The sequence below is a fragment of the Vulpes vulpes genome, chromosome 16, assembly GCF_048418805.1.
Source record: "Vulpes vulpes isolate BD-2025 chromosome 16, VulVul3, whole genome shotgun sequence".
NCBI lineage: Eukaryota > Metazoa > Chordata > Mammalia > Carnivora > Canidae > Vulpes > Vulpes vulpes.
Window position 1 is genome coordinate 27,224,873 of NC_132795.1, and position 27,082 is coordinate 27,251,954.

The 27,082-nt window shown below is 34.0% G+C and overlaps 1 pseudogene; it reads left to right on the forward strand.

Annotated features, from left to right (window-relative positions):
• Positions 1-15,526: 15,526 nt before the first annotated feature.
• On the forward strand, positions 15,527-16,488 carry LOC112922815 (heterogeneous nuclear ribonucleoprotein A1-like; annotated as a pseudogene).
• Positions 16,489-27,082: the final 10,594 nt, after the last annotated feature.

Consider the following 27,082-nt stretch of genomic DNA (forward strand, 5'->3'; position numbering starts at 1 on the left):
AATCTTTAAAAAAATTATGGGCCTTAAAATATCCTAGATTTTCTGGGTAGGCACAGTCTAATCACATGGCTCCTTAAAAGTAGAAGAGGAAAGCAGAAGGATGGGTCAGAAAAAAGAAGAGGATAGGATAGGAGAAAAAAGAGAAGGGAAAAGCTGGGAGGGAGGAGAAGAAGAAGAGAAATGAAAAGAAGAGAGAATGGAAGCACTCAAAGGATTAGACTGGTCCTTGCTGGCTTTATAAAGGAGGGAGGGAAACAAGAGCCAAGGAATGACCGTGGCCTCTAGATGCTGAGAACAGCTTTCATTTAGCAGCCAGCAAGGTTATAGCCATCTGTGTCAGTACCATGAGGAAGCAAATCCTGCCAACAGCTGAAATAAGGACGAAAGTGAATCCTCCTCTAAAATCCCTGGAAAAGAGTGCAGCTGACCAACACTTTGATGGTAGCCTGTTGAGACCTGTATTGGTTTTCTGTCCTACAGAAATATGAAATAATAAACTTGTGTCACTTCAAGCCATTGAGTCTGTGGTGATTTTTTATGGTGGCAATAGAAACCTAATGGGTTGTCTTACTATTTCATTTTTATTTTTATCAGCTACATCATGTAAAGAAAAATAATACAAAGAGACTTAGGAAGAAACCACCCAAAACTCCATTTGCCAGGATATGTCTCACAATATTTGGTTCCAATTCCCATGGGAAAATTCTTTTGACACTTTCTGATTTATTTTCTCCAAATGACTATAGAAATTGGTTTTGCTTTTTTTTAAAGGCGGGGGGGGAGTTACAACTCAAGCTTAGATTTTTCTGGTTCATTTATTTATTGAAGTATAATTATCATACAATCCTATATTAGTTTCAGGTGTACAACATATTGATTTGACCATTCTGTGTATCACTCATTGCTCACTGTGATAAGTGAAGTCACCATCTGTCACCTTACAATGTTATTACAATGTTATTGATGATATTCCCTAGGTTTACTTTTCATCTCCTTATTTCTGGAAGTTTGTACTTCTTAATCCCCTCTATCTTATTTCACCCATCCCCACAGAGCTCCAGTGAAATAAAAGACTTTAGCTTAGTTACACTATCCAACTACACTCTTCCTCCCTTTCAATTTTTCATTTATATGGTTGACACTCTCTTGGTTACCATTGTATTTCTAAAATATACCATTAAACCTCAATTATCTTTCATTTAGTTTTAGATAGACATCTTGACTTCCTACTTTATTAGGTCTCGTGGCAGAGACTTGGGAGATATTCACAAGATGTGTTCTACTTCATTACAGGAATACATCTGGGTAACACTCCCGATCCTTTTAATTCCAATGTCATCATGTGATGGAATTCCAGGCAATGGACCAGCAGTGGAGGCTGCTTGTGCATTGAGAGGACTCCATCATGCATGCTGCCTCTGTCGGTGTGCTTTCATTTTCTGCCATCTAGTTGTAGATGAGCATGATGTGCTTAGAAGACAAATCTGGAAGATGGCCAAACTACAGGACAGCTAGATCCTGGGTCTTAGGAAACCTCTCATTTTTTTTCCCTTTACAAGAATAAGAAATATACTTCTATTATGTTTGAGCCATTACATATTTCAGGGTGTATTTGCATGGCAGTTTATGTTGTTTTACTGAAACAGGATTATATTATTACCCTCACCTTTTGCCTCACTTTTCTTATTTCTTGAGAAAAAGAAATAATGCAGAAAATAGTGAAGCAGAGAGGAAGTAGAGAGAACACTTCTTCTATTTCCTAGATTTTGCCATACTATGTTTGAGTTTTTGCCATTCTTTAATTCTCTAAGTTGTCATTGTACTTATGATATAAACATATTTTACCTTAAGTAATCAAATAAATAATTATTTGATGCCCCTGACCAAAAGTCCCAACTAATATGACAGGAAGACAGCATATCATTACAAAGGTATATTACTGTTTTTATTAGTTAATGGGACATATATAGGTCAGTATGTTTCTCTTTCTCTTTTTAATTCTGTATTGGCTCTAAGGAAACTCAGAAGTAGCTTCCTCATGTAACAACTATATATGTTCCCTTCATTTTGTCACTTCTCTGATTTATCACTGAAGGTGCACATTTTGCATTTTTAAAAGATTTTATGTATGTATGTATATATATTTGAGAAAGAAAGAGAGAGTGTATGAGGAGGAGGAGGAGGAGGAGGAGGAGGAGGAGGAGAAGAAGAAGAAGAAGAAGAAGAAGAAGAAGAAGAAGAAGAAGAAGAAGAAGAAGAAGAAGAAGACACTGTGCTGAACATGGGACTCGACCTGGGGCTTGATCCCATGACCCCGAGATCATGACCTGAGCTGAAATCAAGGGTTGGATGCTTAACCAACTGAGTCACCCAGGCACCCCTCACATTTTGTATTTTAAGTCACCTTAAATACTTTATTGAAACAGAAAGGACAAAAATAAATATAACCTGTCCATTTTTATTTTACTTTTCCTCTGCTTTATAAATTAAAATGGTAAAGTATGATCATGACTACTTCATTTTTATTTTATATGATTAATGATTAAATATAATTATGAGATAAAAGATTAATTTTCATATTATGTTTCTTCAAAGCTTAGATCTCCTTGGAAGTGTCTTTAAGGTTTTGGAACATAAATGTTTTCTGTCAAATAATAGTTAAATTACCTGATGAACTTCATAATTCTCTTATAAATTAGTTTTTCCTATATGGCATTATATTTTTAAAGTGTGCTTTGCTAAAAATATTTGACATTCTGTAACGTAACAAGGAAACTTCATAATATATTATGGACAATAATCCAACTTTAGTGATATCCTAACCATAGGGGGAGAAACCCAGATTATCCAAGATAAAAAAATTACATTATTACTAATTCTTTATCCTTAAATCCAAATTTTTGTGATATATGTTGAAGTCCAAATCAATTCTTATTAATTCTAATTGGTATAAGTTAATGTATTATCAATTTTTAAGTGTATGCAAATTTTGTGACAGAGGAGACTAGTAAATATTTCTTATCGCCCCTGTATAAAAAAAGGTGCTAAGTTGATGAGGCATAGGATTTTTTTTCTGTGTGCATCAAGAAAAAAAAAAAACAAATAATTTATGTTATTCGTAGATGTCTTAGCAGGAGCACACTTCACTGTTGTTCTGGACTTGCTATAAGCCAGAATATTTACTGCCTTATCAAATTTTAAAGCACTAAAAATAATCTCCTGTGGTACAATGCATATTTAGTTCATTTGTGATTGGTAAATAGGGAAACAAAGCTAACATGTTGCTTGATGTTTCCTGGTTTTCATATAGCATTTTCTAGCATGTTAATATTGTGGGGCACCAAGTAGTAGCAGCTAAATGCAAAGTACAGTAGTGAAATAGGAGGCAGCCTGGTATTAAGAGCCATACGTTGTGTACGATGTCATACATCCAATGCCCTTCTGTAGTTCAATCTTGTGAATTTTGCTTTTCTCTCCACTATTTCATAACCTTAATCCTTCCCACACTCCTTTTTATCAAAGCAACTTCACTCTTTCCTTTAAAGATGAAATCCTGCGCTTACTCTGGTATTTTATTTTATTTTATTTTATTTTATTTTATTTTATTTTATTTTATCTTATTTTATTTTATTTTATTTTCTCTTTTTTTAATAAATTAATTTTTATTGGTGTTCAATTTACCAACATACAGAATAACACCCAGTGCTCATCCTGTCAAGTGCCCCCCCCAGTGCCCGTCACCCATTTACCTCCATCCCCTGCCCTCCTCCCCTTCCACCACCCCTAGTTCGTTTCCCAGAATTAGGAGTGTTCATGTTCTATCTCCCTTTCTGATATTTACCACACATTTCTTCTCCCTTCCCTTATATTCCCTTTCACTATTATTTATATTCCCCAAATGAATGAGAACGTAAAAATCAAAACCACAATGAGATCCCACCTCACACCAGTGAGAATGGGGAAAATTAACAAGGCAGGAAACAACAAATGTTGGAGAGGATGCGGAGAAAAGGGAACCCTCCTGCACTGTTGGTGGGAATGTGGACTGGTGCAGCCACTCTGGAAAACTGTGTGGAGGTTCCTCAAAGAGTTACTCTGGTATTTTAAATTACTTCTTACCAATTTAAAGCCTTTTGAATGTTATTTTTTTTAATAGTTTTAGTTACAAAGCTTCATTTTCATTGAGTAGAAATGCCCCAACTGCCTTTTCTCATAATTAGGCTATAGTTAAAGTAAGAGTTTAGAGAATGAATGTATCATGTGATGGAAAAATACCTCCAATTCCTTAACATTTGGTATTGAACTGTAGACAATCTCTGTCACTATTAGTACACTACTGTTATTATTACCATTACTATTGCCTCTGTAATACCATCACGATTTACCACCACCTCCAATACCTGTTTATTGACTCATTACTTTGACATTATTTCATATATTGCTTATATCAACTCTGTAAGATATTTTCCAAATGAAGTGATTAGAACTTTGTAAGGAAGATAACTATTTCTTCACACGACACAAAACATTTTCGTAACCTGATGTGTCCATTTTTTCCCACACTAATCAGCTCTCTGGCACCAGCTGGGAGTCCTGAAATTCAATTTCGTCTTGTCATTATCTACCTGGAGTAAGCGTCACATCTCACATGTTAAGGGCTCAGTCACACAAGACGACACCCACTTCAGATTCCAAATGCAAGTTCCAGGTTGTCCCCTGTACTTCTGATAGACTGACTATAGAGTGGGATTCTCAGGATGTCCTCTTCAGGTTCAATAATATTTTAGAAACAATCACAGGGCTCAGGAAAGCACTTACTTGTATTTATCAGTTTACTATATAATAAAGAATATAATAAAGGACATACACAATCAGATAAAAAGGTACCTAGTGAGGATTGGAGGAGTCTTGAGCATAGGAGCTTCTGTCCCCATGTAGCTGGGGTGGACCACCGTGCCAGCATATGATTGTGTTCTCCGACTTGGAAGTTCTCTGAATGCTGTGGTCCAGAAATTTTTATGGAGACATGATTGATTAACTTAATCTCTAGATCCTCTCGTGATGCAGAGGTTTCTAAACTTCTGATTATGATGTGATCTTTCTGGTGACCATCCCTATCCTGATACTATCCAGGAGCCCACTAAGAGTCATCTAATAAAATGAAAGATGTTCCTATTATTCAGGAAATCCCAAGGGATTTAGAAGCTCTATGTCTGGAACTAGGGTCAGAGACCAAATATCAAAAGAAGCTCCTAGTAACTTTATTGCTTAGGAAATTGCTAAGATTTTAGGAGGTCTGGCCAAAAGCCAAAGATGAAGACCAAAATATATAATTTTCATTACATCACAATATCACAGATTTATAATAGGAAACAATTTGTCAAAGGATATATATGAGAAGAATAAGCCGGACATTGTAGTGTGGTTTCTCTCAAGTCAAATGCTTGCTCCTAAACTTTATGATATATTGTTCTGTCAATTTCTTTTATTAGCTCCAATATATATAAACACATCAGATTCATTTTGTAAATGGTAATTAAAAATAGTGTGGCAGAAACTCAATGTGAGCCTTGAATTCCACGCATTCTCTTGCAGGGTTCAACAAATCCAAAGTTGTCCAACAAAATGGTTTTGTTGGCCTTAGAAGAAGTCTATTTGATAATCTGTTTGGGACTATTATTGGTAATGAACACAATCTGTACATGGGAAGTTTTGACATAGTTCTCTACTGACATGTGCAGTAAACACGAAGATCGGAAAGAGATCTAGTCAAATTGTGCTGGATTCCTGAGGAGTTAAGAGTTAACTGAGGGAGGAGTGATTTTTTTTTTTAAGATTTTATTTGACAGAGAGAGAGAGATCACAAGCAGGAAGAGCAGGCATGGGAGAAGCAGACTCCATACTAAGCAAGGGACTCGGTGCAGGGCTCCACCCCAGGACCCTGGGATTATGACCTGAGCCCAAAGACAGATGCTTAACTGACTGAGCCACCCAGGTGCTCCAGGAAGGAGTAATTTTGAATAGAACTTGTATTATTACTTGAACTTGCATTGGCTAAAACAGCATTAAAACCTAACATATGGGCAAAATCATGGTCAATATACCAGGCCAGGTGGCTAAGCCAGATAGAGCCACAGAGAGCCATTGTGACATATAAAGGTATAGCAGGAATACGGAGGAAATCGGTTTGTTCTGAGGACTAATAAAACATCTTTAGAGATGTGGAGACATCCATTTTTACTAGGGTGTGTGGAATACAGAAATTTTGCTAGGAATTCTGTATGAAGAGTTAAAGACAAGAATAAGGTAGTGAGAAGCATTGTAAACACTTATTGTGAGTTTTTAAATATATTTCTATTTTCATCTATATCAAATACTTTTGTGAGTATATAATGCACTAATATCTCAAAAATATGAAAATAAAAAATAAAAATAAAAATATGAAAATATTAAGTGGTTCTGATACAAAGATAAAAATAGTAACCTTAATTACATTTTTATCATAGAATAAGTCACTTTATATTTAACTTATTCACAAAGGTATGCTTTTGCGGTGATTCTAATACTGAGGTACAATAAAATGGCAAAACTACCTGAATGTGTTAGAGAATAGGAATGTAGTGTAACTCATGAACTTATTCAAATCTTTTTCTTGTTGTAAAGGGGGAATAAAAAATAATAGCCAAAATTAACCTTTTTAATTTTTCATATTTTGAAATGAAAACATATTTGAAATAATTCTCTTTAGGAGGTACTCTATCTTTGCAAAGATTTTACTACCTTTACTGAATTCACTTGCAAATAAACTCTCATATAAATATTATAGACTTCTATTAATGAGGGAAAATAACTGAAATGAAGTCATTGGACAATAGACTAGGACTGTGGTCATCGAATACAAGGAAAGGAATGAGTTAAGCACCCTTTTCACCCTGGCAATCTGCTTTGAAACATTTTCAAGACATGGCTTATGAAGGCTGAACTCAAGCAGTGAACTCTGGTCTTGTTGAGGTGAGAAGAAAGAGACAAAACTCAGTTTTCCTGAAGTGGTTAGAAAATGTGCTGTGGGCCATATGACAGAAGGGGGAGCACCCTTGGGAGGCATCTCCAGAAGTTTACTTGGGGTTCTTTGGGTTCTTGTCAATGATTCAGCTGCCATGTCAGGCAACAGCAAGGTCCTGCAGGCCTAGCAGGAATACTTGGTATAGAGTTAGAGATTATCAAAAACAGTGAGATATTTCTGTGCTGGGATATGTTGGAGTTTCTCCCAATTCCAGAAGAAAGATCTTGCTGAGCCCTTTGAGACTTCCAGCTAGGAATTCAGCAAGGTCAGATATTAGAAGTAAATAGTAAATTCTAGAGTAAGAACTATTTCCTAGCACTAACAATAATACAATAGTAGCCCTAATAGTGTTAACCCAAGTCTGAGAGAAGCAAGATGATCCTCAGTTATTTTATAATTATTTTATTATTTTATTTTATTTTATTTTATTTTTTATTTTTTGATCCTCAGTTATTTTAAATGCCTGCCATTATAAAAGTCAATATCCTTTCAGGGAAGAAAATATAATCCAGACTTTCTAGTGTATCACTCAGAATGTCAGATAGTAGAATATTACTAAAGAATAGAATATACAAAAAATAGGGAAAATGTGATTCATGAGCAAAAAATAATATGAATAACATATGAAGTCATTGTTCTGTGTTTACATTTCATTTAAATAAGGCTGATTTCAAGAGCATTGACAAGTGGCCTCAAAAAGTAACCTACATAAAAACATATGTCTTGAAAAAAAAAATAAAGAAGGTAGTATAAGCAAATCTCAATTTCTTTATCCTAAAATAAAGGACCTCAACTAGATTGTCTCTAAGATTGTTTTTAGCATTACTCTCCTATGATTTTTTAATATGTGGAATAAATGAACATTCCAATAGTTTTGCTCAGCCTAGTAGATTAGTGCCATTAATGATTCTGTACCAGCACATAAGATATAAGGTATGTTAAAAAAAATAAGAGGAGAGTAGTAGGAGTCAGCATGTAAATTTGCTTGGTGTAGAATGAAATGAATGCATTTATCTGTGGGGATTAGAGAACATTTGATACTTCTTCAATACAATAAAGTTCACTTATTTTGAAATAGGTTTATGGCCTCTATAAAATTAAAAAAAAATCTGTCTCAAACTTATCTTTTAACACCAGAAAAATTTAATAATACACGGAGACAATCAATATTAATAATTTAAAGGGAAGATTTTACATTTTTTAAACTTTTCAAATCTTCCAAAAGATTTTATCCTTAGAATCTCAGTTTAAAGAAACACTTCAATCCTCACAGCTAGATTGTTGACTCATTTTGCCCACAAAATCCTTCCAGTCAGTTAAAAAACTCAAAAGCAGCAACTCACATGGGGTTCTGAGTGACGGGCCATCTTCCATATGTAGAGTTTCTCCTATCTCCTTTCTCCTGATGGATGTTCCGTAACTGTAAGTGCAATCACTCACTCAGTGGCTGAGCTGCACTGTGCTCTGTGATTCACGAAATTAGTCAGTTGTATAGAGAATGAGAAATGCTGAAATCATTCTTCAACTCTATCTTCTTGTCTTCAATTCTAGCTTCTTTTTTTTAATAAGTTAATCTTCTCCTTACCTTTCGGGGCTCTTGCTGTCAAAAAGATGCCCCCTCAAGATGTTCTCAGTATATATAAACAATTTTTATTCATGTGAAAGAATTGTTTTAAATAAATTTTATTTTAATGGCTCTGTTTAGGTTCAAATCAATTGTTAACAATTAAAATCTTATACTTAAAATGTATTCTTTATCACAGCTGTTTTAAAATAAGCTTAGAAATTATAATCATCCTTCATAAGTAAATATGCCATCAATTTCACTAATATTTACCAACTTAAACTTGTCACAGAATACGTATTGAGTACTTAATGACAACTCAGAATGTTAACTATTTTTGTAAAGAAGAGCAGCGTTTGATCAGTTTCTTTCCCAAAGGTACATACCTAAGACATAATACACAAGCACTTCTAAGGCAACAAATATTCAAGCTCCCGTTTGGTAGTACTAGCCATGTGAAAGTGAAAGACATTTGTGGTGCAATCGAGAAAACAGAAGCAGATTCTTGACCTTAACTCAGTCATGATGGTATGATCTTGAAATTAATATTCAGTGATCACTTCCTGATTTCTTCTTCTGATGATTTGTAAATTACAAATTATTTTTATTAGGTCTGTTAGGAATCCCGATGACTCTAACATATGTAAACTAAAAGATGCAAAGTATTTCATTTTTTGAGTGGGTTAGACGTGTAGAAGATCTACTAGTACACATTTGGGGGATTTTATAGCTCATTTCTTAACTATTTTCTTACTAATCATTTTAATCAGTATCAATCATTTAATCAGGAAATGATAACCAAGATGGTGCTTCTCCACTACACTTTCAAATATTACTCTGTGTACGCAGATGAGGAAATCCCTTACTTATCAATACTTCTGAGACAACCAGAATGCCTACTGAGTAGTAAGATTGCTCTTTTGCCTTGAAAAGATAAGGGCAGCAAAACATTTGCCACAATAGTAATAATCCGGTATTATTCCCTGAGGTCATTAACAGACAACAGAAAAAAAAAAAAAAAACGGATATTTTTGAGTATCGCAGAGCAAGTGTTTAGGTTTTTTTAAAATGGTACATTATAACCAAACCTTTTCTTGAAACGTCACCAATGATCACCCATTGCTTTAAATTTGTTTTCCCATTGATATGAACTTGTTACCCTCACCAGCTGTACGGACAGATGGTTGGTAACTTCCTTACCATTATACCTTGAGTTACTGCCAAGTGTAGCTCCAAGGGATTTGGGGTATTCATAAATACCACTGTGATGTACTAACATTAATGTAGCATTAGCAGGGTTTTGAGTCCTTAGTGCATAGTATATTGAACTTAATATCCTTATCAATGTACTTGGAAAATATAGTTTAGATTATACAGCTATTATGTCAGCAGGCAACTGACTAAATTGTAATCAGAAAGCAATAACCAAGGGTCAGACTGGAGGCAGGGGATATAACAATTTGTGTCCTACAGGATTAATCTTAAACTCAGAGTTTTATGCTTTCATCACTGTCCAAAGTGATGGAATGGAAAATATAAAAATTCTGTTTGTAGATCATATGACATTAGGAAGGCCTGTTTTCACCTTGGATAAGATGATTAGAATTCAAAGTGTCCTTTATGAATAGAAGAAAGAAGGTAGAACTAACTAGGTAAAGGCCAGTATAATAACACTTGTGGAGAAGAAACCATCTATTAAATTCAAGAAGGGCAATTGCTGGTTTCCAAAAGGAAAGCAACACATCGTGAGTTCAGTGAAGAGTCTGTCAAGGTTATTAAAAATACAAAAAACCTGAATAAACTTGATAATGCAATTCAAAGTAAAATAAGGCTTATTTAGAGTCTATTCTTTATAAGGGTCTTCTCTTGACTAGAAAATAAAATTATTTTAAAGGTCTAAAATTTTTAAACAAAGAACATGTAGAAAAGGCCACTGCACAAATATGGTTGCTCCCCCAAAGCTTCCATTTTAAGGACCTAAAAATGCAAAATGGCTCAAAACAAAAATCCCTCCATACTTGATTTAAAAACTATGGTTACTCCATGAAAGATGGGAGTCAGAGGAGATTATGTATAAGGATAAATCAGAGGCTTAAATGTGCACAGACATGGATGAAAGATTTTTTTTTTAAGGCATAGTTCCAGGGACACAGAGGGGGGTGACAGATACTGATTGCTAAAGGGTACCTTTATGAATTTGTTGAGATATCACATTTTACTCATCATTTGACTTATTTTTACTCATTATATCTGTTTCACTTAGGTGATGCAGAACAAAGGGTCCTTTCTCTTCTCCAGGTGGTGCTATGACTATGGCATTTGAAATATGGAAAATAACCAAATGGCTATAAGCAAGAAGGGAGGGTCACTGAGCAACAGGAAACTAGGCGACTGCAGAATAAGGATGACATGCTCCAAGAGAAGAAAAGATGTGTTCAGGGATGCCTGAGTGGCTTAGTGGTTGAGCATCTGCCTTTATTTATTTATTTATTTATTTATTTTTTTTTTGAGCATCTGCCTTTAGCTCAGGGCATGGTCCTGGGGTCCTGGAATTGAGTCCCACATCAGGCTTCCTGCATGGAGCCTGCTTCTCCTTCTGTCTATGTCCCTGCCTCTGTCTCTGTGTGTGTCTCCCATGAATAAATAAATGAAATCTTAAAAAAAAAGAAAAGAAAAGATGTGTTCAAAGATCTTAGTTTTAGCAGATTAACCAGGTCATCACACCCAACATGTTCAGCCTCCTTCCATTAATACTGAGTCACAATTTAATATATCCTTGACTAGTTCAAATGTCAACACATAATATACATTGTCCTTGACTACCCAAGCTAAGATAAAACAGCCTCTCTGTAACTGTCTAATGTATTACATCATTTTAATTTCATCTTAGCCCTTATCCTTATCTATAACTAGCTGAAATGATCTAGTTTGTTCACATTAGACACACACACACACATCTGTTTTCAAAGTATTTGATAAGTACTAAACTGGTACTTAAAGGGACTGTTGTAGCATTAAATGAATACAAAGGACAAAAATGCTAAAAAATAATGAGCCAAATATCCAAATAGAAGTTAAGAAAAGTAATTATAAAAATCCAAAGAAAGCAGTAATTGCATAATAAAGATGACTATTAGGAGATGGAATTCACACAGAAAATATTATAAATTAGACTATAGTGACTTCTTAAGTATTTACAAGAAATTAGATTCTCTTAGGAAGTAAAAGAGAATAATGAGAATGCTCTAGGACAGTAGATGTGAACCTAAGGAAGGAACATCCGTGTAAGAGGGTCCCTTTACCAGGTACAATTCAGATTTTGTTGGAGAGGGTGTAGTTGCAACCATCTTTGAATGGCAGAGAAGTTTGACAGGTTGTTCCTGGCCAGAACTGGCCCGCTGGCTATGGACCTATGTTTGCAGTCAGGGTGCCATGGGGTTGGGTCTTCCTATTGGGTATCAGTGAAACTCAACAGGAAACTGGAGGAAAGGATTCTTTTGAATTGTTGGAAATCCAACAACAATTGGACCCACTGAGTCAGTCGGGAGAGTGCTGCTGGACTCACTGGGAAGCTAATTGGAGCACCTATGGAACTTGTAATGAAGCCATCCACAAGGTGAATATGAGACCCCCCCGGGTGTCATACATATCAACCAAGCAACCATTGGAAGCCAGAAGAAAGAAAATCACAGAGAATCCTCAGGATTCCCTTCTATCTGAAGTGTCCCTTCTGTATCTTCTGCTCACAGAGCTTAACACTGAGCCAGCTGGAAGAAGAGAGATGGTCCAGTATCACAAGCAGGGCAACAGAGAGTGGAGTAGGACCTAAGAGGCAATAGATGGATAACTGCTGTGAATAAGAACAAATATCAACAGAATGGAGGAAAAAAAGATACAATAGACAGGATAAACAGAGCTAATAGTTGCTTATCTAAAAATGGTAGTAACATAAATTCTTAATAAGATTAAGACAAACAAGAAAAGGAAAACATAAACATAAATTAAAACATTTACAAAAAGAGAAGTGAAAAACATAAAAGAATTTCATGGAAAATTTTACGCCAAGGCACGTGAAAGCATAGATAGATAAAACCTTCAATGCCTAGACTAATAAAATGTAAAACGGACTCATAAAAAAGGAGTTAAAGAAATTGAAGCAATAGTTTAGAGATTCTAATAAATAAAATAATATATACAGATGATAGATACACACATTCTACCAAAATTTCAAGGAACGTTCAATTCTATTGTTAGATCAAGTCTTCTATGCAACTGATAAGGAGGGTGCATATTATCAAAGTCATCTATGGAAGTCATTTTAACCTCAGGAAACAAACTGGTAAAACTTACATAAATTTGTCCAATTTTGTTGAAGGAAAACTTCAACTCTACCTCAGTCATAGTAATAAATACAAACTCCATGATCCTTAAAAGTATTAATAACCAGAGTCCAGGAGTAATTTCAAAAAACAAATATTTTTAAAAGTTTTAAATGAACATAATATTACAGCCCTGGTGGCTCAACGGGTTAGCACTGCCTTCAGCCCAGGGTGTGATCCTGGAGACCGGGGGTTGAGTCCCACAATGGGCTCCCTGCATGGAGCCTGCTTCTCCCCCTGCCTATGTCTCTGCCTCTCTCTCTCTCTCTCTGTGTCTCTCATGAATAAATAAATAAAATCTTTAAAAATAAATAAATAAATTAACATAATATGATTAAATTCAGATTATAAAAGAAATGAAAGAGTGCTATAATAGAAATTTACAAATGCCATTCACCACACTAACAGCTTTGGAGAAAAAAAAATATGATCACTTCACAGATGCAGAGAAATTAATTTGTTAAAATTCAGTGCACCTCATGATGATAATGTAAACCTTTAGCAAATGTGATAAATACTATCTACTAAAAAGTCATCATTCCTTGAGAATCTATGGAGATAATTCATTTTAAAACAAAGAATATGACACAGGTAACATCACAGGTGCTACTCCACATTGTATTCAAGTCCAAGCCAAAGGAACATGACAACAGAAATAAATCAAAAACAAAGGATCACAGAGGGAGAAATAAAACTATCATTCTAAAAGAAAAATTCAAAATATATAGATCATTATTTGAATAATTATAATTTGTTAATGTGACTATTTATAGCAGTATTTTATAAACATTAGTTGCATTTTTACATTGTAGCAATACAAATGAGAAAATTTGAAAATGCAGTATTTAAAAACTGCAGACAGTATTAGATCAATAAATATAAAAATAAATATAACTAATAAAGATTGTTAAATATTAAAGATGTCTAGAAAGTCTTAAAAATGAGAAACGTATTTCATATTCTTGGGAAAGATTTAACATTGTACATAGATCAGTTCTTTTCAGATTGAGCAAAAGATTCAATGCACTTTTTAAAAATTTGAGTATAGTTAATATATCACTATTACAATATTATTGACTATATTTTATGCTATGCTTCTTATTCTTGTGACTTATTTTTTCCATAAATAGAAGCCTATATCTCCCACTCATCTTCACCCAACTGAAAGCAATTTTATCAAGATGCAGCAGGATTTTTTTAATGAAACATGGGCAAATTGGTTTTTACACTTATGCAGAAAAGTAGTTTCCAGAAAAAAACAAAAAGCTTCTGAAAAAAATTTTGAGGAGTTTTAAATGAAGTTATGATAAATAAAATTATGGTACTGAAACCAAGAGAGACAACTTAACCAACTGGATGGAATAGAAAGCACAAAACTAGGATATGATTATATGGGATTGTTTGACAGACACAAATCAGCAGGCAAGGTAAAGATTATTCACCAAAATCATGTTAGATAATTTGTCTCTCCTATGTCTGTTCCCTACTACAATTTCCTGTTATAGCCCATATATACATATTAATTCCAGATGGATTAAGAACTTAAATTTGAAAAAAAAATCAAACTTTCAAAATTTAGAAAAAAAATATTGAAGCCATGAAAATAGTTTTATGACATTGTGACAGGCAAAGATTCCCTACATGAGATTAAAAAATGCTGACCTTACTAAAATGTGTGAATAAATTTTGCTACATTAAAATTAAGAACTCTATTTAAGCAAAGACATTAGAAGCAAAGATTGTAAAAATAGAAAATGTAAATATGTTTTGTAAATTAGAGATGAAAGTTTTAATGGAGTTGACAGTTTTAGTACAAAAAAATAAAAGAACTCTTACAGATCATTAAGACAAAAATTAAATTAAAATGGGAAAATTCAGAAAGACACTTTACAATGGAAGAGGTACATATACCACCTGCTTTTAAAAAGACGGTTAGCTCCTTTGGCAATCAAGAAAACAGAAGGAAGAAACAGATTCATAACCTAGAGAACAAACTGGTGGCTACTGGAGCAGAGGAGGGAGGGGGATGAGTTAAACAGGTGATGGGAACTAAGGAGGGCACATGCGATGAGCACTGGGTGATGTTCAGAAGCGTTGAATCACTGTGTCTTACACCTGAAATTAATATAATACTGCCTGTTAACTAACTAGAATTACAATAAGAACATTTAAAAAATCGCATATACATAATTAAAACTCTGAACAGTGCCTATTGCACTGGAGGAGGATGGAATAAAGAAGAGTGTAGAGGGATGCAAGTCATTGATAACACCTAATGGGTCACTATATGGTTATTGTACTGATCACACTTAATAAATGTTTAAAGTATATATATATGTGTGTGTGTATATATATACATATACATGTATGTAATTATATAACTGTAAGTTAGAAATTAATAGAGTGTTTTGAAGTATACAAATGTCACATTTAAAATAACATTTAAGAGATATGTTTGTTAGATTACTCCTTTCTGCTCCTGGACGCCTCCAAGTAGTCGTTGAAGTCTCCCCTCCCACCATGGTCACATCTAAGTCGGAGTCTCCAAAAGAGCCTGAACAGCTGCAGAAGTTCTTCATTGGAGGTTTGAGCTTTGAAACAGCTGATGGAAGTCTGAGGAGCCATTCTGAGCAATGGGGACCGCTTACGGACTGTGCTAATGAGAGATCCAAACACCAAGTGCTCTGGAGGCTTTGGGTTCATCATGTAGGCCACCCTGGAGGAGGTGGATGCAACCACGGATGTAAGGCCACAAAAGGTGGATGGGAGAGTTGTGGAATCAGAGAGGCCTGTCTCAAGAGAAGATTCTCAAAGCCCTGGTGCCTGCTTAACTGTAAAAGATTTTTGTTGGTGGCATTAAAGAAGACACTGAAGAACATCATCTAAGAGATTATCTTGAACAGTATGGGAAAATTGAAGAGATTGAGATCATGACTGACCGAGGCAGTGGCAAAAAGAGAGGTTTTGCTTTTATGACCTTTGATGACCACGACTCTGTAGACAAGACTGTCATTCAAAAATACCATCCTGTGACTGGCCTCAACTGTGAAGGAAGGAAAACCCTATCTAAGCTAGAGATGGCTAGTGCTTCGTCCAGCCAAAGAGGCCGAAGTGGTTCTGGAAATTTTGGTGGTGGTCGTGGAGGTGGTTTCAGTGGAGATGACAACTTTGGTCGTGGGGAGAACTTCAGTGGTCAAGGTGGCTTCAGTAGCAGTGGAAGTGGTGGTGGGTACGGTGGCAGTGGGGATGGCTAGAAGGGATTTAGTGATGATGGAAGCCAGTTGGGGGGTGGAGGAAGCTATAACAATTTTGGCAATTACAACAATCAATCCTCAAATTTTGGACCCATGAAAGGAGGAAATTTTGGAGGCAGGAGCTCTGGCCCCTATGGTGGTGGAGGCCAATACTTTGCCAAACCACAAAACCAAGGTGGCTATGGTTCCAGCAGCAGCAGCAGCTATGGCAGGGGCGGAAAGTTTTAATTACTGCCAGGAAACAAAGCTTAGCAGGGGAGGAGAGCCAGAAAGGTGACAGGGAAGCTACAGGTTACAACAGATTTGTGAACTCAGCCAAGCACAGTGGTGGCGGGGCCTCGCTGCTACAAAGAAGACATGTTTTAGACAATACTCATGTGTATGCACAAAAAACTCGACGACTGTATTTGTGACTAATTGTATAATGGGTATTTTAGTTTCTGTTCTGTGGAAAGTGGAAAGCAGCCCAACAAAGGGTTTTAATGTAGTTTTTTTTTTTTTTTTGCACCCATGCTGTTGATTGCTAAATGTAATAGTCTAATCATGACGCTGAATAAATGTGCCTTTAAAAAATAAATAAATAAATAAATAAATAAATAAATAAATAAATAAAATAACATTTAAAATTCTTACTCAAATTACAAAATAAAAAAGTGTTCCCAGTCTTATAATTAAATAAGACTAAATTTTCTATCTGAATAATCTATCCAAAAAATATCCAGTATTTTCCAACACAACATCGGATGCCATCTCTCTTGTCTTGCCCTCCTCAGTCTTTTTGTTTTCGTCCATTAAACTAAATAGAAGAATATAAAATGTTTTGTAGTGTTTAACAAAAATGTAATCTTGTTTCATAGATAATATGCCATAATAATCACTGACCACCCCCCCCCCCCAGCTGGGTGGTGGGGGTGTTATATAGCTAATTATAATGGTTATTGGTTTTCTGGTATAAATAGTCCTATAATACTTGATTGTGAGCTTTCCAGGTAAGTCCACTGAATGCAGAATTGGTAGGAGATGCCACAATCCACCCTAGCTTTGGCAATAACCTATCATGGGAGGTTGTCCAGGTCAAACATACAGAACTTCTTAATTCCCTTTTAAAAGCATAAAGTATTTCATAGCATAGATGTAATAAAATGTGTCTATATGGATGTACATTGCAGATACTTGTTTGCTTTTTTTGCAATATAGAATGTTATTTTACTAATAGCACCTTAATATGAAAATAGTATGTTTTTCTAGATGCAATGCTGTTTAGATTCTCATATAGCAACTTATACGAATAACCTTTCTCTATCCTCCCTCAGAGATTGTTATCCTTGAGCCAAATATTATTCTCCTGCCCTGCTTCTACCCTTTATATATCATATACACCTGTGCCTCTGGGAGGGCTTCTGTGCTCCTACGACTCTCCTTATTACAGGACGTTACTTCCAAGGAGATTTTCTCTCAGTTTTCCCACCTTGCCCTCAGATTTTAGCAGGCTTCAGTGGTTGTCCGTCAGTCTGGGGTGAGGTAGGTCCTGGCAATTTGTCTCCAGGCCCAGCCACAGGCCACCCTACCCCCTACCCGGTGCTCACTGAAACACCCTGCATCTCCCTCTGCTCTCCTCTCTCCCCCAGGCTGCTGCCTCCAGCTCAAGGTGAGCCCCGGAATGCCCAGAGGGTCTCTGTTTTCCTACCCTCTGAAGCTTTGGTGGAAATGTGTTATTTTCTTGCCTCTCTCTACACTCTTTCCCTTTCCCCTGCTGCTCTCTGCCTGGGGTAAAAGGAGTCCCAAGGGCTCTTCTCTCCTAGGAGCACTTCATCAGTTTAAGATATGTAGCTCGCTGATAGGCTTAAATGTATAATATTTGTAGTTGATATGAGTGCAGTCATTCTTATGTCAGAATAAGAATTTTTGTCACTTTCTATACCCAGTGTATGAGCAGCTGACGCCCTAGTCCATGACCCCAACTGCACAATCTGACAAATTAATTTCATTACCTAGTTTTCTCTCATGATTTCCATTTCCCTCTACTATTATTTTAAAGTATTCTACTATAAAGAACAACTAGCCACTCAAACTAGCCTATGGCAAAGTAGAATCAGCATAATACAATAGAAAACATAAAGAAAAATTGTTATAGGTTACAATATTCATTTGTAACAATATTTCCAAACTAGAACAGTTATATAGTCGTATACTCCACCTCCAATATTTAAACTCAATAAGTTTAAATATTGCCAGAAACAATCCTTTCCTTCCTGGCCTAATTTGTTTTCTGGATACATATTGGCAGGGTTCGGCATTGAAATGATACGCAGATGTGAACCTTTCTTGCATCAGACTGTAAACCAATCAAGAGAATGGTCATTGTTTTGTTCACCACTTTGTTTTGAGAATTAGCATTGATGACTGGATGTGATTATAAGGTAGTGAGCAAATGTTGACGCACATGTGTAACACTATGTCTAGAAAATTTTCTGGCTCATTTCACATATCCTTTAAAAATACTTGTTTTTCTATATCCCTATGCACCCATCTACCAATGCAAACACATATACATGTATACATATATTTAAAGGATATTTTTAATAAACTGGAAAATTTACTATTCAGAGGAAGCGTATGAGAAGGCCTTTACTGTGTGAAGATTCCCTTTGTAAAGTGAAAATACATTCCATAAATAAACACATATTGTGTTCAAACTTTTGCACATAAATATTTTTAAACATGTTTATGCACCTAATAGCATTTTAAAATAATTTAAAATCTGTTTTCTTTTTATTTTGTCTTATTTTGCAGCAAGCATACTCTATTCCACCACAAATACCAGGACTTTAGAAAGTAACAAAGTTGTTGCTGTAGCTACTAATTCAAAGCGTCAGGCTTCTTTTAGCTCTTTGCATCCCTAACGTCTCTCTCTTTCTCTGTCTCTATCTCTCTATGCACATATATATTCCTTCCAAAGGCAGAATGCTTTCAAATGTATTAAAAGTCAGATTACAGTGAGAGAAGGAAAATGCCCTTCTCTGAAAGAGAGATAATATCTTCTAGGACAAATAGGAGATTGAATTGATAGAAAAGAATAAATTAAGACAGTAATTTCAAAAGAGGTTTTTTTTTCTTTTTTTTTTTTCAATTCAGCTGACCATTGCTATAAAATGTCTCACTGAAAAGAAGCCAGTTTATCCTAATTTGCAATTGTATTACTACATGTGAAAGCTGTTGGAGACTTTGAATTACAGGAGAGGTCTGGATCAGATTTCAGCTGTCCTGTGAGTTTATTTCTAACATAGGGAACATCTTTACATATTCCCCTTCTTAAATTTCGGGACAGAATAGAAGATTTCTAAATGACTCCATGGGTGAAAGAGGAATTACCAAAAACTGCCCATCAAGTCTAGCCAATACACAATGTTCCTGAAACTCAGGACAATAATATTTGGGGGGTAAAACAACTTAATATAGTAAGTACCACACCAATGTAAATTTGAAACTCTTGACTGGAGCATTCAAATCTGAATTACTTATGTAAATGTTCAACACGTATGTGCCATTTAATTTTTTATTTGTAAATTTGATGTCATTGATACAAGACCCACTTTGTTTCAGTCATATATGGATTCAACATCAGAGCTTACTCCAAATCGGAATTTTCTGATCTTTAAACCATTTTCAGAAGGTCTCAAAGTCTTTCTAACTGTGGCTGTAACAAGTGTTGTGCAAACTATTGCTGTGATTTCGTGTCACCTCAGAAAGGCCTCCTATTAGCTCTCAATTCTGAGTGACACTAATACACTATTTGATATTAAGAGTTATAGGCATGCCACTCACAAAAGGGAGAAGAGTTTTAAGCAGAAGTTCCAAAACTCATGGACAAACTTTTCTACTTTCTACTTACATGTCTTCTTTCCCTAAACTAAGAGAAATTAATTTGTATTACAAACAAAACTGTACACCTACCTATTATTTTAAGCGCAAAGAAAGAATGATTTTATTTTAGAAAAAAGTAAAACATATCTATGGGCATAAGCTATCACAGAAACACTCAAATTTGGACAAAATATTTCATCCAAATATTCTTTAAAAAATACCATTGTCTTCCATTAATTCTATGACTAAACTGGTGTATTTTAAATGCCATCATGTAATTACAAGTAATTTAGGATACTTTAGAGATTATAGTGCGTGTTCCACATCTAGCTTTTCAAACCACCTTATGAAACGGTACTGCTGCTTTGCCCCTCTGAGTCCCTCAGCTCACTCCATCTCTCAGATATATTTGCCGTCTGTCTCATTGTTTTTGGATTTTTCTTCATTTTCCTTTATGAACGAAACTCCATATGATGCTGCTTATAAGACCATTATGCCAATTCCCAGTAACTTGATATTACACTAAATATATAGTATTTATTCTCATCTAATTTTCAAACTTGTTTTTAGAGCAATTTGTTCAAATAATAAAAGATGAAGAATATTAACTCAATATACCTGGCTATTCTGTAGGTATGACGCTCTTTTATTGCCTCCAGGTTTCTGTACAACAAACTGTTCTAATAATAGTAGAGTATGGAAGGGAACAGATCCATGCTATATTATTCCAATGATAAAACTTTCTTATATTTAATAGTATAGTGTTTTACAGAATAGATAAACGCTATATTATTTCGGGGCACAAATACTCCAAAATCAACGATATCTTTTAATAATTGGCCACAGATCATATAGTATATCCTATTGAATTAAGATGTATTTTACTACAAATTAATATATTTTCAAGGCAGGAGAGTACTATACATATGCTGCAGCCTATAGTTGTGCAACAGAGACCCCAGAGAGTTATTACACGCAAGTAGAATAAACTGAGATGTATATAAAGGTTTTAAAATTAATTTTAAAATATGCATTAATAATATTTAATGATTTTGAAGCAAATGCTTTGGTTGATATAGGTAATACTTGTAATAGTTGGTACCTTTATAACCTTTCTTTAATAGGAAAACCCTTTGGAAACATTGTAGGATGGCATCAAACTTATTATAAAGTTTTGGGACTTAGATTTATTTACAATTAGTGAATATAAACCTTAATTTTAAGTAAATCAGGAGATTAAAGCTGTATTGTCAAGTGATTGCAAGTAGTGAATTATAAATGTAACACAAAATAATTGTTTATTTTCACAGAATGAGCTTTGAACATTAAAAAAAGTCAATTTAACATAATTACAAGTGCATTTTATTGACAACTATCATCTACTTTTCTACCAATTGGATTCTTTAATATCAGATAATTATATAACAAAACCAGTAAATAAGTGGAAATATCATATAAATGGTTGATGGATATTTAAAAGCTAATTTTAAAAAAAAACACGTAAAAGGAATAAGTATGAATTTGGAGTCAGAATTATGATTCTTGGAAAATATTTGTGGAAAGAATAAAAATAACATAAATTTTCTGACATGGTGTTTAGCACAATGTGCACAAATAAATGATAAACATTTTAATCTAATAGTGATAATAATAAAAAATACCATATTCAGAAACTTTTTTAAACTCAGTCTCTGAAGGGTAAAATAATTGCGAACCACCTAGTATCCTAAGTTACATACATAAATCTAAGTCTCAGAATAAAAATTGCTTTAACTCTTGAGAGACCAAGAAATCTAAAAGCATGAGCCAATATGATTATTTGTTAATGACACAATTACATACTGGAGAAAGAGTAGATATACTATCCATTTAAACAAAAATGATATTTAAAAAATAATAATGAAAATAGCTATGCAAGTATGACTCTAGTTGGGCCTTTGTCTCTATTATAAAGAAGCATTATTTTCTAATGTTTCTTGAAACCTGACTTATTCTTATAGCACAGATTCTTGAACCTAATGTCAGTTCAGACCTTATTTAATCATCATTTGATCATTGGCCTTGAAACATGAGTTTTTGGCTAGTTTCCAATATAAATTTAAATTAGCTAATATATGAAAGCAAGCATTTGGTCTGTTTTTCTGCCCCTTATGATGTGTATATAAGTGTGTGCATGTGTGAATACGTATATGGTATATAATACATAGTATGTATAACATATTATATATAGTGAATATGCAAATTACAATATGGCGTATATTATATATATATTTCTGGGATAAAGTTAAGTAGATAAATTATACATTATATATATTTATAAAGTTAAATATATATAATAAAATTTTATAAAATTTTTACTTTATATAAATGCATATATAAAGTTAAATATATCTATTTAAATTTATCCCAACAAAAAATGGTAGGGATCAAATAAAGAGAAGAGTCTGCCAAATATACAAATATACAGCAGTCAGAAGTTACATCTGCATGAATGGTTATTTCTGGCTGCAAATATGGCTATGCTCTCTCAACTTCCTTATATCCTCTGCCATCTTCTGAGATAGTTTTGTTTGGACAGCTCCAATCCAATTATCCTTATAACCTACAAAAAAAAAAAATTCCTATTTTTACAACCTCTGTCCTTGTTTCAACTGTACTCTTATTGCACTCTTTTTTCTTCTCCTCTATCATGACCTGAGACATGGAAACCAGCCACTTTTCCTGGATTCTCTGAAAGCGTTCCCATGAGACACTTGAGTGTGTGATATGCTTCACTCACTATCTGGGTTTTTTTATGAGCCAAACCCAAAAAGATCCATACTATTATAAGAATAGTATCTATCTCTGTTCTCGAAATTCTTTCACTTACTATGCACTGCTTCTGATCACAAGCTTCAATGTTGCTTTGTGTCCTTACTTGCTTAAGACTTTGCTCACTCTTCCTAACTTCAGGCTCCCTGGAGATTCAGGTTTTTTTTTTTTTTTTTTAAGTTTATCATTTGTATTATTATGCAGAATAAATTAATTGCATTTCTACTTCACTTTCTGGATTCTTTCTATCCTTATATTATTAAATCCTGATTTAATTTGCATAGCTTTGCAAAACAACCATACACGCATAAAATAAGACCATAACTCAGACCTCCACTCTATAAAAAAGGGAAATTGGCAGTGATTGACAATGTCTTTAGAATGTTAGTGATCCTTTCTTTTTTTCTAGTGTCAGTAGAAGAAGAACCTTGGAAATTTTGTTGTCTACTTAAATATCTATGCCATCCTCTGCAAAACAATACTGGCTACAGTCCAATCTGGCTTTATTTTTCACACACATACACACACACACACACACACACACACTCACATCCCTGCAAACAGAGGAAATGTGGTATTTGGGTATTTGATTGGATGACACGTGAATGGTGTGGAAGATAAAAGGATTCAATGTATTCCAGTGAAAAGAAAGCTCACAATCCATGGACTATTTATAATTACATCATTTATTTGTCTTTTCTGAATTTCAGGTTCCTCATAGTACTTGCCTATAACACGTACTTAGAACTCCTGGAACATACAAGCAGTCACCACAATGTAGCTATCCTATCACAGAATTTTAGAATTAAAAGGGACCTTAAACCTTCCCAGATATAAACCCATCGTTTATCATGTAAATGATATATATATGTCATATATATACATATATATGTAGAACAAGAGAGATGTATTCTCATATATATATATGCACACATATAGAACAAGAGAAATGTATTCATTTGATCAAAAAACATTTATGAAAGGAAAGAAGGGAAAGAGTATTCCAGGCATTAAAAACAGAACGCAGAAAAACCCAGGGTGAGGACAGAGCACCGTGCACTCAGAAAACACATGTAGCTGAGATGACTCTGCTCTGAGGTGACACCATTGTAAATGTCACCTCAAGGCAAATGCACAACTAGAATGAACACAACCTGACAGCCACTCATGTTTTCTGAATTAACTTAACCTCTTCATTTGTTTATTTTCTTCTCTGAAACTAAAAAAAAAAAAAAAATGTCTCAGGTGAGGGAGGGAGTAGAGTGTTTGTGGGTTTGAAAAGTAAGGGATGGCTGCAGTCTAATAGGGAGCCATTTCATGGAAAGGCAGCCTTCGGTGGAATTCTGAATAGTTGCAGGAATAAGTAAGAAAGGAATACTCAGATATAGCCAGAGACAAGATATTTAGCTTTCCTAGAGTCTTACCTATGTTTCATACTGAGAGTTTGACTTTGAATCAAAATGGTATAATAGTAGTAAATTGACTGTTACTCTCTTCACCAAAATCGCAGTTGATTGAAAACCATTCTTTAATTTTTCTATGTGTTTTTTTCTTCTGAAATCACTGAGAATTTTTTATGCACCTGTCGTGTACCTGACACTTGAAGGCACATACAATTTACCAGTAAACATTCAAGAAACACCTTAAAATCGATACAAAGAACTAAAGAACAATACAAGGTAACATGTAGTCAGGTGGTAGATGGATTGGTACAACTTCAAGATCTATAAGCATTCAGAAAAGGGAGATCATGGTGACTGATGATTTCAAGAACTACTCATAGAGAGAAAGAAATAAGGCCCCATAAATAAATGCAGGTTTTAGATCGATATAAGGGAGGGGCAGGACTTTTCAGGAAGAGAGATACTACAAAGGCAATACAGAGGAAGAAACATGAGTATAACATGTTATTTGCACAGGAGTTGTTTTTAAATTTGTTTTCTTTGTTCAATTTCTTTCTCTGATCTTTACTTCTTAATAAAATTAATATTTTTCTTGATAATTTATTCTTTCCCTTTCTCTCTTTTTGAGTTAAGGACAGATTATTATTTAAACTATATATATATATATATATATATATATAAACTATATATAAAATATGTCATTGATTTTTTAGGAAATGTTAGTCTATTATAAGTAAACAAATGTGCAAATTATTTAAAACTAAAGAGTTACAGTTAATCCTACACATCACAAAAATCTATCTGAAAATATATAGAAGGAAGATTGTGTGATAATTAAAGATGCTGAAATAATTAGATTCCTTATTCATTTTAAGGATGGTCTTTTGTTAATATAGATGATAAAGGTATCTCGATACAAATGTAATGAAGAGAGAAGGTGGGGCATGTACAGATCTGAAGAAAAAGAAAATTAACCAGTGTTGAATCTGTTGATTTGGCATTTTCCCTACTTTTACAATTAAATTTATTTAGAAAATGAAGGGGATGTGGGTGGCTCAGTTGGTTAAGCATTCAACTCTTGAGTTCAGCTTGGGTCATAATCATAGGATTATGGGATCTAGCCCCACAAGCATCTGGCTCCTCACTCTGTAAGGAGTCTGTTGGAGATTCTCTTACTCCCTCTCCCTACCCGCCCCCCATTTTCTCTCTCTAAAATAAATAGATAAATCTTAAAGAAATAGAACAGAAAAAAAAGAAAGAAAAGAAAAGAAAAGAGAAAAGAAAAGAAAATGTGACAATAGCCAATAAAGAATAATGATCCCTAAAAGGAGAAGATGCGTTCTAAAATAGCCCCACTTTCTGTATGGAGATACTTTCCAATTATGGCAGGGGAGGAGGAAACCAAGCATGCTTTGAGAATATCAGTGGTTACAGAGACAAATACCAGACTTTGAAGAGATCTAGCTTATGAAATATGTAGGGCATATTACTAAGAGAGAAGGACCTATGCCAATAAGAATTTTGCCTCTCTGGCTATTTGGGATCATTATGTTTTGCTCTCTTTTACTTAAGTGCAGTGCATGAGGTTAAATGTAATTCCTCCACCTAAAAATTAACAAATGAATTTTAATAATAAAACCTTAATTAAAAATGGAAGAAGTTATGCTCTTCATAAGTAATGTAAATTCTTTCTCTTATACTAATGGCTTTCTAAAATTAGATATTCAATTATTTGGCAGAAAACAGTACATATTATACCAGTTTGTCAAGCTCTTATACATTTTAATTTTATGGAATTGAGCAAAGTCTATTTTACTAAAATCAAAAAGATGTATGTCCATTTTCTCTTTAACTCTCCACTTTTATTCAACAATTTAAAAAAAAAAACAATTTTTACTTCATTGCTTGTTGTACTCTACTTATTCTTTGATCTGTCAAAACAAGCACAAAAAGTATATGGTTCATAAAATATTAAAGATGTGAAACAACTGGTTAGCAAAAAATACACTGATCTACTCTTAATAGTGCAGTACTAAAAATATCTTAGAGCACAGACTATGATTTTCTTATCTGTTTTCTAAGGAACAAATCTATTACTGTTTTTCATTCCATACATATTTATTTTTACCACAGAAACAGCATAAATGCAATGCAACTGATATTGCCTAAACTTTTGCAGAGTATTTTTTTCAGAAATAAAAAGATAATATAAAAAATATTTCTACCGGTAGTGAAAAAATAAATTGAGATGAGAAAAATTATACTTTCTAGAAAGAATAAAGAAGAATCAAATAGTAAATTTAAGTGAATTTTATATAGAGAAATATTGTAATGAAATTGATACAAAATAAATACTCCATTTATTTAGAAATATTGAACTAGGAAATTAACTTTTATACACTTCTGTATCAAATTTTAGATACTTAGCTTTGCATAGTGACAGTATTGTAGCCAATGAGGTTTATCCAAGGTGTGATTATTGCTAATTCGAATTTTAGATACTTGAGCTTTTTTTCTTTTTTAAAGTCATACTAGAAGACATTTTAATATTTTGCCTCTTATTTTTCATTTTATTTTAGTTTACTTTATTTGCTTATGTTTTTTATTATTTTGTTTATTATTATTAATTTTACTTTATTTACTTCTGTTTTCTATTATTTATTATTATTTTAATTTATTTACCTATTATGAAATTGGACAAAATTCTGAAATAGAAAGTTATATTGTTATTTAATTGTAGCCAA